The sequence below is a fragment of the Triturus cristatus genome, chromosome 8, assembly GCF_964204655.1.
Source record: "Triturus cristatus chromosome 8, aTriCri1.1, whole genome shotgun sequence".
NCBI lineage: Eukaryota > Metazoa > Chordata > Amphibia > Caudata > Salamandridae > Triturus > Triturus cristatus.
In genome coordinates this window covers 735,032,764-735,046,498 of record NC_140591.1, presented here as the reverse complement: position 1 = coordinate 735,046,498, position 13,735 = coordinate 735,032,764, and the positions used below count along the sequence as shown (strand labels likewise).

Below are 13,735 nucleotides of genomic sequence, written 5' to 3'. Positions count from 1 at the left end.
GGTTCGAACCGGGGACCTTTCGCGTGTGAGGCGAACGTGATAACCACTACACTACAGAAACAGATACCTACAGTTGATTTTTCTGTAATGAAACTGCTCCGAACTGGCTATTCCATGGGCCTCTGGCTTTAGATTTCTTTCATGCAACCTGCCCGACATCCCTAGCTGAACGCTCGTACATGCCATGCAAGACCAGATGTTTGGTATTAGCTCAGACTGGGCAGGGCTGAAGCATGAGACTCTAGCAAAGAATTATCCACTACTGCAAAGAAAAAATTGATGTTGGTTTTGAAACGCAAACTTCAAAACAACTTGAAAAGAGTACCAAGAAAAGGGCTCGTCCGGGATTTGAACCCGGGACCTCTCGCACCCAAAGCGAGAATCATACCCCTAGACCAACGAGCCCTCAAAATCCTCTTACCTCTCAAAAGCTAATACCGGCTCTAAGCCCGCAATGAAGATCATGCTGGTATCTTTATGATGCTTGGTCTGTGAATACGCATGAAAGTCAGTCTCAACTTACCCTTTCTCAAACGATAGCACTATCATTTACAAGTGTCTCCTTTTATTCCGTCCCAGCTTTGGACACGTCTTACAGGAAGTCAGCCCTTATTTATATATTTCTTCAGTGGCTGAAGCTTAATGAGAAAGAGTAACAAGTTGTTCATAACAACATAAGAAACACATTGTGCATTTTCTCTAAATACTCCTTCACTTTGTGCCAAAAGAAATACCAAGGTGAATACCTAGGCCACAGATTCAAGCTAAAGATCTTCCTGCTGAATGCAAGGCGCAATAAAAACTGCATATCGCTGGACTAAAGCATTCCTTGCATAGCCTCTAACATCATAACATAACTGAGCTGCTAGCAGCAAGCTAACCAATACCTTTCTGAAATGAGAATGACATGTGCTTATCTGCTCAATCAGTGCTCAATCAGGCTCGATCAGGCGAGATTTAGAAAAGGTGGAAAGGGTCCAAGTGGATGCCCCTTCCTTTTTAGGGTGGGTCCTGCTGACTATCATAGGATTGCTTGTAAAAGTGGCCAGGGTCAGAGGAAAAGCTGCCAACACTTCTTAGCGTTCTCTATAGATGCAGCCATTTTCTGTGACTGTAATTTCGGCCTTTTCCCAGAAGTCTCTATTCTGCCTATGCAAATTAACAAAAGCAGTGCTTATTCCTCACTTGCTCAAATGTCCTTCCTGTCCAGAAAGCTCTGATTAAGCATGCTTATTTCTTTTTCTGGGATATTTTTAAATTGTTTCGCTGTCCAGTCTGTGGCAGTAGAAAGCTGCTTATGATGCCAGGTTTTGATGAATCCCCAAGGTACAAGTACAGAGGATATATCAGTCTCTAGGATATGGAACTTTTAGCTAACACATCACAATATGTGATGCTTGCCAAGAAAACACTACATTCTGGAGCGCTGATGATCAGAACATTCTGCTCCTGAAGGATAGAAAAGACAGCTTGATTGAAATAAAGTCTGTTTATATTGACGCTCTCTCTCTCCCTATATATACATACATGCATACACACACACACACAGGTATGTCATGCATTTCTTCAGATTTGTTTCAACCATTTACCATTTATTGGAGAATCCCTACTTTTCAAGTGACTGCAAATGAAGTCATCTCTGGCACTTTTTGTGCAAAGTAAGAGACACACATGACACCTTTTTATAAAAGTCATCGGTTTCTTTGTTACTGTGTACTTTCAAAGCATGGGGCTTTCACACGTCAGGTAAACCTGATTACCACTACACAACAAAAGCAGATGCAGCTTTCTTATCTATGTCGTGATAGAACAGTTGTGAATTGAGTAGAAGAAGGGCCCTGATGTGATACTTATTACATGCAGCCTGTAAGATAGTCAAACATGCAGGCTAGGAAGGAAGATGCAAATATCAATGTATTAGAAAAACACCTAAAGGCGAGTGATATGCTTTCATTCATGCATGGCTAGGAAAAATCGCCATACTGTTGCAAACATTCTTACACCACCAACTGGAAATAAATGATTCTGACATTAAACGTAAAGGTGACAATGCATTTGTATCATCACCCTGAGAAGGATCATCTTGGAATTGAGCCGAGGGCCTCTGCACTCAAAGCCAGAAACACTCCACTAAAATAAGATTCCTGTTGGTGCCAACAATTCTCCATGTTAATGCTTGTTCTAGGTGAGCAGTGAACCGATTGCAGGGCTCTTTTGAAAGCAAGGTCTGAGAACCAACAGATACATCCACACGCCGATTACTTTAGTGTTTTGAGAGAATTCCCTTTCTTGGAACGAGATTGCATGAAATAATCTTCAGGGCTTGGACAATTCCATGGCAAAACGGCACCTATCAACATTGTAGCCACCACAATATAACAACTGTTTCTGCCCGGTTTCGAACCGGGGACCTTTCGCGTGTGAGGCGAACGTGATAACACTACACTACAGAAACAGATACCTACAGTTGATTTTTCTGTAATGAAACTGCTCCGAACTGGCTATTCCATGGGCCTCTGGCTTTAGATTTCTTTCATGCAACCTGCCCGACATCCCTAGCTGAACGCTCGTACATGCCATGCAAGACCAGATGTTTGGTATTAGCTTCAGACTGGGCAGGGCTGAAGCATGAGACTCTAGCAAAGAATTATCCACTACTGCAAAGAAAAAATTGATGTTGGTTTTGAAACGCAAACTTCAAAACAACTTGGAAAAGAGTACCAAGAAAAGGGCTCGTCGGGATTTGAACCCGGGACCTCTCGCACCCAAAGCGAGAATCATACCCCTAGACCAACGAGCCCTCAAAATCCTCTTACCTCTCAAAAGCTAATACCGGCTCTAAGCCCGCAATGAAGATCATGCTGGTATCTTTATGATGCTTGGTCTGTGAATACGCATGAAAGTCAGTCTCAACTTACCCTTTCTCAAACGATAGCACTATCATTTACAAGTGTCTCCTTTTATTCCGTCCCAGCTTTGGACACGTCTTACAGGAAGTCAGCCCTTATTTATATATTTCTTCAGTGGCTGAAGCTTAATGAGAAAGAGTAACAAGTTGTTCATAACAACATAAGAAACACATTGTGCATTTTCTCTTAAATACTCCTTCACTTTGTGCCAAAAGAAATACCAAGGTGAATACCTAGGCCACAGATTCAAGCTAAAGATCTTCCTGCTGAATGCAAGGCGCATTAAAAACTGCATATCGCTGGACTAAAGCATTCCTTGCATAGCCTCTAACATCATAACATAACTGAGCTGCTAGCAGCAAGCTAACCAATACCTTTCTGAAATGAGAATGACATGTGCTTATCTGCTCAATCAGTGCTCAATCAGGCTCGATCAGGCGAGATTTAGAAAAGGTGGAAAGGGTCCAGTGGATGCCCTCCTTTTTAGGGGGGTCCTGCTGACTATCATAGGATTGCTTGTAAAAGTGGCCAGGGTCAGAGGAAAAGCTGCCAACACTTCTTAGCGTTCTCTATAGATGCAGCCATTTTCTGTGACTGTAATTTCGGCCTTTTCCCAGAAGTCTCTATTCTGCCTATGCAAATTAACAAAAGCAGTGCTTATTCCTCACTTGCTCAAATGTCCTTCCTGTCCAGAAAGCTCTGATTAAGCATGCTTTTTTCTTTTTCTGGGATATTTTAAATTGTTTCGCTGTCCAGTCTGTGGCAGTAGAAAGCTGCTTATGATGCCAGGTTTTGATGAATCCCCAAGGTACAAGTACAGAGGAATATATCAGTCTCTAGGATATGGACTTTTAGCTAACACATCACAATATGTGATGCTTGCCAAGAAAACACTACATTCTGGAGCGCTGATGATCAGAACATTCTGCTCCTGAAGGATAGAAAAGACAGCTTGATTGAAATAAAGTCTGTTTATATTGACGCTCTCTCTCTCCCTATATATACATACATGCATACACACACACACACAGGTATGTCATGCATTTCTTCAGATTTGTTTCAACCATTTACCATTTATTGGAGAATCCCTACTTTTCAAGTGACTGCAAATGAAGTCATCTCTGGCACTTTTTGTGCAAAGTAAGAGACACACATGACACCTTTTTATAAAAGTCATCGGTTTCTTTGTTACTGTGTACTTTCAAAGCATGGGGCTTTCACACGTCAGGTAAACCTGATTACCACTACACAACAAAAGCAGATGCAGCTTTCTTATCTATGTCGTGATAGAACAGTTGTGAATTGAGTAGAAGAAGGGCCCTGATGTGATACTTATTACATGCAGCCTGTAAGATAGTCAAACATGCAGGCTAGGAAGGAAGATGCAAATATCAATGTATTAGAAAAACACCTAAAGGCGAGTGATATGCTTTCATTCATGCATGGCTAGGAAAAATCGCCATACTGTTGCAAACATTCTTACACCACCAACTGGAAATAAATGATTCTGACATTAAACGTAAAGGTGACAATGCATTTGTATCATCACCCTGAGAAGGATCATCTTGGAATTGAGCCGAGGGCCTCTGCACTCAAAGCCAGAAACACTCCACTAAAATAAGATTCCTGTTGGTGCCAACAATTCTCCATGTTAATGCTTGTTCTAGGTGAGCAGTGAACCGATTGCAGGGCTCTTTTGAAAGCAAGGTCTGAGAACCAACAGATACATCCACACGCCGATTACTTTAGTGTTTTGAGAGAATTCCCTTTCTTGGAACGAGATTGCATGAAATAATCTTCAGGGCTTGGACAATTCATGGCAAAACGGCACCTATCAACATTGTAGCCAACACAATATAACAACTGTTTCTGCCCGGTTTCGAACCGGGGACCTTTCGCGTGTGAGCGAACGTGATAACCACTACACTACAGAAACAGATACCTACAGTTGATTTTTCTGTAATGAAACTGCTCCGAACTGGCTATTCCATGGGCCTCTGGCTTTAGATTTCTTTCATGCAACCTGCCCGACATCCCTAGCTGAACGCTCGTACATGCCATGCAAGACCAGATGTTTGGTATTAGCTCAGACTGGGCAGGGCCTGAAGCATGAGACTCTAGCAAAGAATTATCCACTACTGCAAAGAAAAAATTGATGTTGGTTTTGAAACGCAAACTTCAAAACAACTTGAAAAGAGTACCAAGAAAAGGGCTCGTCCGGGATTTGAACCCGGGACCTCTCGCACCCAAAGCGAGAATCATACCCCTCGACCAACGAGCCCTCAAAATCCTCTTACCTCTCAAAAAGCTAATACCGGCTCTAAGCCGCAATGAAGATCATGCTGGTATCTTTATGATGCTTGGTCTGTGAATACGCATGAAAGTCAGTCTCAACTTACCCTTTCTCAAACGATAGCACTATCATTTACAAGTGTCTCCTTTTATTCCGTCCCAGCTTTGGACACGTCTTACAGGAAGTCAGCCTTATTTATATATTTCTTCAGTGGCTGAAGCTTAATGAGAAAGAGTAACAAGTTGTTCATAACAACATAAGAAACACATTGTGCATTTTCTCTTAAATACTCCTTCACTTTGTGCCAAAAGAAATACCAAGGTGAATACCTAGGCCACAGATTCAAGCTAAAGATCTTCCTGCTGAATGCAAGGCGCAATAAAAACTGCATATCGCTGACTAAAGCATTCCTTGCATAGCCTCTAACATCATAACATAACTGAGCTGCTAGCAGCAAGCTAACCAATACCTTTCTGAAATGAGAATGACATGTGCTTATCTGCTCAATCAGTGCTCAATCAGGCTCGATCAGGCGAGATTTAGAAAAGGTGGAAAGGGTCCAAGTGGATGCCCCTTCCTTTTTAGGGTGGGTCCTGCTGACTATCATAGGATTGCTTGTAAAGTGGCCAGGGTCAGAGGAAAAGCTGCCAACACTTCTTAGCGTTCTCTATAGATGCAGCCATTTTCTGTGACTGTAATTTCGGCCTTTTCCCAGAAGTCTCTATTCTGCCTATGCAAATTAACAAAAGCAGTGCTTATTCCTCACTTGCTCAAATGTCCTTCCTGTCCAGAAAGCTCTGATTAAGCATGCTTATTTTCTTTTTCTGGGATATTTTAAATTGTTTCGCTGTCCAGTCTGTGGCAGTAGAAAGCTGCTTATGATGCCAGGTTTTGATGAATCCCCAAGGTACAAGTACAGAGGAATATATCAGTCTCTAGGATATGGAACTTTTAGCTAACACATCACAATATGTGATGCTTGCCCAAGAAAACACTACATTCTGGAGCGCTGATGATCAGAACATTCTGCTCCTGAAGGATAGAAAAGACAGCTTGATTGAAATAAAGTCTGTTTATATTGACGCTCTCTCTCTCCCTATATATACATACATGCATACACACACACACACAGGTATGTCATGCATTCTTCAGATTTGTTTCAACCATTTACCATTTATTGGAGAATCCCTACTTTTCAAGTGACTGCAAATGAAGTCATCTCTGGCACTTTTTGTGCAAAGTAAGAGACACACATGACACCTTTTTATAAAAGTCATCGGTTTCTTTGTTACTGTGTACTTTCAAAGCATGGGGCTTTCACACGTCAGGTAAACCTGATTACCACTACACAACAAAAGCAGATGCAGCTTTCTTATCTATGTCGTGATAGAACAGTTGTGAATTGAGTAGAAGAAGGGCCCTGATGTGATACTTATTACATGCAGCCTGTAAGATAGTCAAACATGCAGGCTAGGAAGGAAGATGCAAATATCAATGTATTAGAAAACACCTAAAGGCGAGTGATATGCTTTCATTCATGCATGGCTAGGAAAAATCGCCATACTGTTGCAAACATTCTTACACCACCAACTGGAAATAAATGATTCTGACATTAAACGTAAAGGTGACAATGCATTTGTATCATCACCCTGAGAAGGATCATCTTGGAATTGAGCCGAGGGCCTCTGCACTCAAAGCCAGAAACACTCCACTAAAATAAGATTCCTGTTGGTGCCAACAATTCTCCATGTTAATGCTTGTTCTAGGTGAGCAGTGAACCGATTGCAGGGCTCTTTTGAAAGCAAGGTCTGAGAACCAACAGATACATCCACACGCCGATTACTTTAGTGTTTGAGAGAATTCCCTTTCTTGGAACGAGATTGCATGAAATAATCTTCAGGGCTTGGACAATTCCATGGCAAAACGGCACTATCAACATTGTAGCCAACACAATATAACAACTGTTTCTGCCCGGTTTCGAACCGGGGACCTTCGCGTGTGAGGCGAACGTGATAACCACTACACTACAGAAACAGATACTACAGTTGATTTTTCTGTAATGAAACTGCTCCGAACTGGCTATTCCATGGGCCTCTGGCTTTAGATTTCTTTCATGCAACCTGCCCGACATCCCTAGCTGAACGCTCGTACATGCCATGCAAGACCAGATGTTTGGTATTAGCTCAGACTGGGCAGGGCTGAAGCATGAGACTCTAGCAAAGAATTATCCACTACTGCAAAGAAAAAATTGATGTTGGTTTTGAAACGCAAACTTCAAAACAACTTGAAAAGAGTACCAAGAAAAGGGCTCGTCCGGGATTTGAACCCGGGACCTCTCGCACCCAAAGCGAGAATCATACCCCTAGACCAACGAGCCCTCAAAATCCTCTTACCTCTCAAAAGCTAATACCGGCTCTAAGCCGCAATGAAGATCATGCTGGTATCTTTATGATGCTTGGTCTGTGAATACGCATGAAAGTCAGTCTCACTTACCCTTTCTCAAACGATAGCACTATCATTTACAAGTGTCTCCTTTATTCCGTCCCAGCTTTGGACACGTCTTACAGGAAGTCAGCCTTATTTATATATTTCTTCAGTGGCTGAAGCTTAATGAGAAAGAGTAACAAGTTGTTCATAACAACATAAGAAACACATTGTGCATTTTCTCTTAAATACTCCTTCACTTTGTGCCAAAAGAAATACCAAGGTGAATACCTAGGCCACAGATTCAAGCTAAAGATCTTCCTGCTGAATGCAAGGCGCATTAAAAACTGCATATCGCTGGACTAAAGCATTCCTTGCATAGCCTCTAACATCATAACATAACTGAGCTGCTAGCAGCAAGCTAACCAATACCTTTCTGAAATGAGAATGACATGTGCTTATCTGCTCAATCAGTGCTCAATCAGGCTCGATCAGGCGAGATTTAGAAAAGGTGGAAAGGGTCCAAGTGGATGCCCCTTCCTTTTTAGGGTGGGTCCTGCTGACTATCATAGGATTGCTTGTAAAAGTGGCCAGGGTCAGAGGAAAAGCTGCCAACACTTCTTAGCGTTCTCTATAGATGCAGCCATTTTCTGTGACTGTAATTTCGGCCTTTTCCCAGAAGTCTCTATTCTGCCTATGCAAATTAACAAAAGCAGTGCTTATTCCTCACTTGCTCAAATGTCCTTCCTGTCCAGAAAGCTCTGATTAAGCATGCTTATTTTCTTTTTCTGGGATATTTTAAATTGTTTCGCTGTCCAGTCTGTGGCAGTAGAAAGCTGCTTATGATGCCAGGTTTTGATGAATCCCCAAGGTACAAGTACAGAGGAATATATCAGTCTCTAGGATATGGAACTTTTAGCTAACACATCACAATATGTGATGCTTGCCAAGAAAACACTACATTCTGGAGCGCTGATGATCAGAACATTCTGCTCCTGAAGGATAGAAAAGACAGCTTGATTGAAATAAAGTCTGTTTATATTGACGCTCTCTCTCTCCCTATATATACATACATGCATACACACACACACACAGGTATGTCATGCATTTCTTCAGATTTGTTTCAACCATTTACCATTTATTGGAGAATCCCTACTTTTCAAGTGACTGCAAATGAAGTCATCTCTGGCACTTTTTGTGCAAAGTAAGAGACACACATGACACCTTTTTATAAAAGTCATCGGTTTCTTTGTTACTGTGTACTTTCAAAGCATGGGGCTTTCACACGTCAGGTAAACCTGATTACCACTACACAACAAAAGCAGATGCAGCTTTCTTATCTATGTCGTGATAGAACAGTTGTGAATTGAGTAGAAGAAGGGCCCTGATGTGATACTTATTACATGCAGCCTGTAAGATAGTCAAACATGCAGGCTAGGAAGGAAGATGCAAATATCAATGTATTAGAAAAACACCTAAAGGCGAGTGATATGCTTTCATTCATGCATGGCTAGGAAAAATCGCCATACTGTTGCAAACATTCTTACACCACCAACTGGAAATAAATGATTCTGACATTAAACGTAAAGGTGACAATGCATTTGTATCATCACCCTGAGAAGGATCATCTTGGAATTGAGCCGAGGGCCTCTGCACTCAAAGCCAGAAACACTCCACTAAAATAAGATTCCTGTTGGTGCCAACAATTCTCCATGTTAATGCTTGTTCTAGGTGAGCAGTGAACCGATTGCAGGGCTCTTTTGAAAGCAAGGTCTGAGAACCAACAGATACATCCACACGCCGATTACTTTAGTGTTTTGAGAGAATTCCCTTTCTTGGAACGAGATTGCATGAAATAATCTTCAGGGCTTGGACAATTCCATGGCAAAACGGCACCTATCAACATTGTAGCCAACACAATATAACAACTGTTTCTGCCCGGTTTCGAACCGGGGACCTTTCGCGTGTGAGGCGAACGTGATAACCACTACACTACAGAAACAGATACCTACAGTTGATTTTTCTGTAATGAAACTGCTCCGAACTGGCTATTCCATGGGCCTCTGGCTTTAGATTTCTTTCATGCAACCTGCCCGACATCCCTAGCTGAACGCTCGTACATGCCATGCAAGACCAGATGTTTGGTATTAGCTCAGACTGGGCAGGGCTGAAGCATGAGACTCTAGCAAAGAATTATCCACTACTGCAAAGAAAAAATTGATGTTGGTTTTGAAACGCAAACTTCAAAACAACTTGAAAAGAGTACCAAGAAAAGGGCTCGTCTGGGATTTGAACCCGGGACCTCTCGCACCCAAAGCGAGAATCATACCCCTAGACCAACGAGCCCTCAAAATCCTCTTACCTCTCAAAAGCTAATACCGGCTCTAAGCCCGCAATGAAGATCATGCTGGTATCTTTATGATGCTTGGTCTGTGAATACGCATGAAAGTCAGTCTCAACTTACCCTTTCTCAAACGATAGCACTATCATTTACAAGTGTCTCCTTTTATTCCGTCCCAGCTTTGGACACGTCTTACAGGAAGTCAGCCCTTATTTATATATTTCTTCAGTGGCTGAAGCTTAATGAGAAAGAGTAACAAGTTGTTCATAACAACATAAGAAACACATTGTGCATTTTCTCTTAAATACTCCTTCACTTTGTGCCAAAAGAAATACCAAGGTGAATACCTAGGCCACAGATTCAAGCTAAAGATCTTCCTGCTGAATGCAAGGCGCATTAAAAACTGCATATCGCTGGACTAAAGCATTCCTTGCATAGCCTCTAACATCATAACATAACTGAGCTGCTAGCAGCAAGCTAACCAATACCTTTCTGAAATGAGAATGACATGTGCTTATCTGCTCAATCAGTGCTCAATCAGGCTCGATCAGGTGAGATTTAGAAAAGGTGGAAAGGGTCCAAGTGGATGCCCCTTCCTTTTTAGGGTGGGTCCTGCTGACTATCATAGGATTGCTTGTAAAAGTGGCCAGGGTCAGAGGAAAAGCTGCCAACACTTCTTAGCGTTCTCTATAGATGCAGCCATTTTCTGTGACTGTAATTTCGGCCTTTTCCCAGAAGTCTCTATTCTGCCTATGCAAATTAACAAAAGCAGTGCTTATTCCTCACTTGCTCAAATGTCCTTCCTGTCCAGAAAGCTCTGATTAAGCATGCTTATTTTCTTTTTCTGGGATATTTTAAATTGTTTCGCTGTCCAGTCTGTGGCAGTAGAAAGCTGCTTATGATGCCAGGTTTTGATGAATCCCCAAGGTACAAGTACAGAGGAATATATCAGTCTCTAGGATATGGAACTTTTAGCTAACACATCACAATATGTGATGCTTGCCAAGAAAACACTACATTCTGGAGCGCTGATGATCAGAACATTCTGCTCCTGAAGGATAGAAAAGACAGCTTGATTGAAATAAAGTCTGTTTATATTGACGCTCTCTCTCTCCCTATATATACATACATGCATACACACACACACACAGGTATGTCATGCATTTCTTCAGATTTGTTTCAACCATTTACCATTTATTGGAGAATCCCTACTTTTCAAGTGACTGCAAATGAAGTCATCTCTGGCACTTTTTGTGCAAAGTAAGAGACACACATGACACCTTTTTATAAAAGTCATCGGTTTCTTTGTTACTGTGTACTTTCAAAGCATGGGGCTTTCACACGTCAGGTAAACCTGATTACCACTACACAACAAAAGCAGATGCAGCTTTCTTATCTATGTCGTGATAGAACAGTTGTGAATTGAGTAGAAGAAGGGCCCTGATGTGATACTTATTACATGCAGCCTGTAAGATAGTCAAACATGCAGGCTAGGAAGGAAGATGCAAATATCAATGTATTAGAAAAACACCTAAAGGCGAGTGATATGCTTTCATTCATGCATGGCTAGGAAAAATCGCCATACTGTTGCAAACATTCTTACACCACCAACTGGAAATAAATGATTCTGACATTAAACGTAAAGGTGACAATGCATTTGTATCATCACCCTGAGAAGGATCATCTTGGAATTGAGCCGAGGGCCTCTGCACTCAAAGCCAGAAACACTCCACTAAAATAAGATTCCTGTTGGTGCCAACAATTCTCCATGTTAATGCTTGTTCTAGGTGAGCAGTGAACCGATTGCAGGGCTCTTTTGAAAGCAAGGTCTGAGAACCAACAGATACATCCACACGCCGATTACTTTAGTGTTTTGAGAGAATTCCCTTTCTTGGAACGAGATTGCATGAAATAATCTTCAGGGCATGGACAATTCCATGGCAAAACGGCACCTATCAACATTGTAGCCAACACAATATAACAACTGTTTCTGCCCGGTTTCGAACCGGGGACCTTTCGCGTGTGAGGCGAACGTGATAACCACTACACTACAGAAACAGATACCTACAGTTGATTTTTCTGTAATGAAACTGCTCCGAACTGGCTATTCCATGGGCCTCTGGCTTTAGATTTCTTTCATGCAACCTGCCCGACATCCCTAGCTGAACGCTCGTACATGCCATGCAAGACCAGATGTTTGGTATTAGCTCAGACTGGGCAGGGCTGAAGCATGAGACTCTAGCAAAGAATTATCCACTACTGCAAAGAAAAAATTGATGTTGGTTTTGAAACGCAAACTTCAAAACAACTTGAAAAGAGTACCAAGAAAAGGGCTCGTCCGGGATTTGAACCCGGGACCTCTCGCACCCAAAGCGAGAATCATACCCCTAGACCAACGAGCCCTCAAAATCCTCTTACCTCTCAAAAGCTAATACCGGCTCTAAGCCCGCAATGAAGATCATGCTGGTATCTTTATGATGCTTGGTCTGTGAATACGCATGAAAGTCAGTCTCAACTTACCCTTTCTCAAACGATAGCACTATCATTTACAAGTGTCTCCTTTTATTCCGTCCCAGCTTTGGACACGTCTTACAGGAAGTCAGCCCTTATTTATATATTTCTTCAGTGGCTGAAGCTTAATGAGAAAGAGTAACAAGTTGTTCATAACAACATAAGAAACACATTGTGCATTTTCTCTTAAATACTCCTTCACTTTGTGCCAAAAGAAATACCAAGGTGAATACCTAGGCCACAGATTCAAGCTAAAGATCTTCCTGCTGAATGCAAGGCGCAATAAAAACTGCATATCGCTGGACTAAAGCATTCCTTGCATAGCCTCTAACATCATAACATAACTGAGCTGCTAGCAGCAAGCTAACCAATACCTTTCTGAAATGAGAATGACATGTGCTTATCTGCTCAATCAGTGCTCAATCAGGCTCGATCAGGCGAGATTTAGAAAAGGTGGAAAGGGTCCAAGTGGATGCCCCTTCCTTTTTAGGGTGGGTCCTGCTGACTATCATAGGATTGCTTGTAAAAGTGGCCAGGGTCAGAGGAAAAGCTGCCACACTTCTTAGCGTTCTCTATAGATGCAGCCATTTTCTGTGACTGTAATTTCGGCCTTTTCCCAGAAGTCTCTATTCTGCCTATGCAAATTACAAAAGCAGTGCATATTCCTCACTTGCTCAAATGTCCTTCCTGTCCAGAAAGCTCTGATTAAGCATGCTTATTTTCTTTTTCTGGGATATTTTAAATTGTTTCGCTGTCCAGTCTGTGGCAGAGAAAGCTGCTTATGATGCCAGGTTTTGATGAATCCCAAGGTACAAGTACAGAGGAATATATCAGTCTCTAGGATATGGAACTTTTAGCTAACACATCACAATATGTGATGCTTGCCAAGAAAACACTACATTCTGGAGCGCTGATGATCAGAACATTCTGCTCCTGAAGGATAGAAAGACAGCTTGATTGAAATAAAGTCTGTTTATATTGACGCTCTCTCTCTCCCTATATATACATACATGCATACACACACACACACAGGTATGTCATGCATTTCTTCAGATTTGTTTCAACCATTTACCATTTATTGGAGAATCCTACTTTTCAAGTGACTGCAAATGAAGTCATCTCTGGCACTTTTTGTGCAAAGTAAGAGACACACATGACACCTTTTTATAAAAGTCATCGGTTTCTTTGTTACTGTGTACTTTTCAAAGCATGGGGCTTTCACACGTCAGGTAAACCTGATTACCACTACACAACAAA

General features: G+C 41.8%; 5 non-coding genes across 5 annotated transcripts; all 5 read right to left on the bottom strand.

The window, feature by feature from the left end:
- Window positions 1-333: 333 nt before the first annotated feature.
- On the bottom strand, window positions 334-405 carry TRNAP-UGG (transfer RNA proline (anticodon UGG)). Its single transcript has one exon. It is a non-coding gene; the product is annotated as a tRNA-Pro (tRNA).
- Window positions 406-7,507: 7,102 nt separating this feature from the next.
- TRNAP-UGG (transfer RNA proline (anticodon UGG)) lies at window positions 7,508-7,579 on the bottom strand. Its single transcript has one exon. It is a non-coding gene; the product is annotated as a tRNA-Pro (tRNA).
- Window positions 7,580-9,555: 1,976 nt separating this feature from the next.
- Window positions 9,556-9,628, bottom strand: TRNAV-CAC (transfer RNA valine (anticodon CAC)). The gene has a single exon. It is a non-coding gene; the product is annotated as a tRNA-Val (tRNA).
- Window positions 9,629-11,952: 2,324 nt separating this feature from the next.
- TRNAV-CAC (transfer RNA valine (anticodon CAC)) lies at window positions 11,953-12,025 on the bottom strand. Its single transcript has one exon. It is a non-coding gene; the product is annotated as a tRNA-Val (tRNA).
- Window positions 12,026-12,297: 272 nt separating this feature from the next.
- Window positions 12,298-12,369, bottom strand: TRNAP-UGG (transfer RNA proline (anticodon UGG)). Its single transcript has one exon. It is a non-coding gene; the product is annotated as a tRNA-Pro (tRNA).
- Window positions 12,370-13,735: the final 1,366 nt, after the last annotated feature.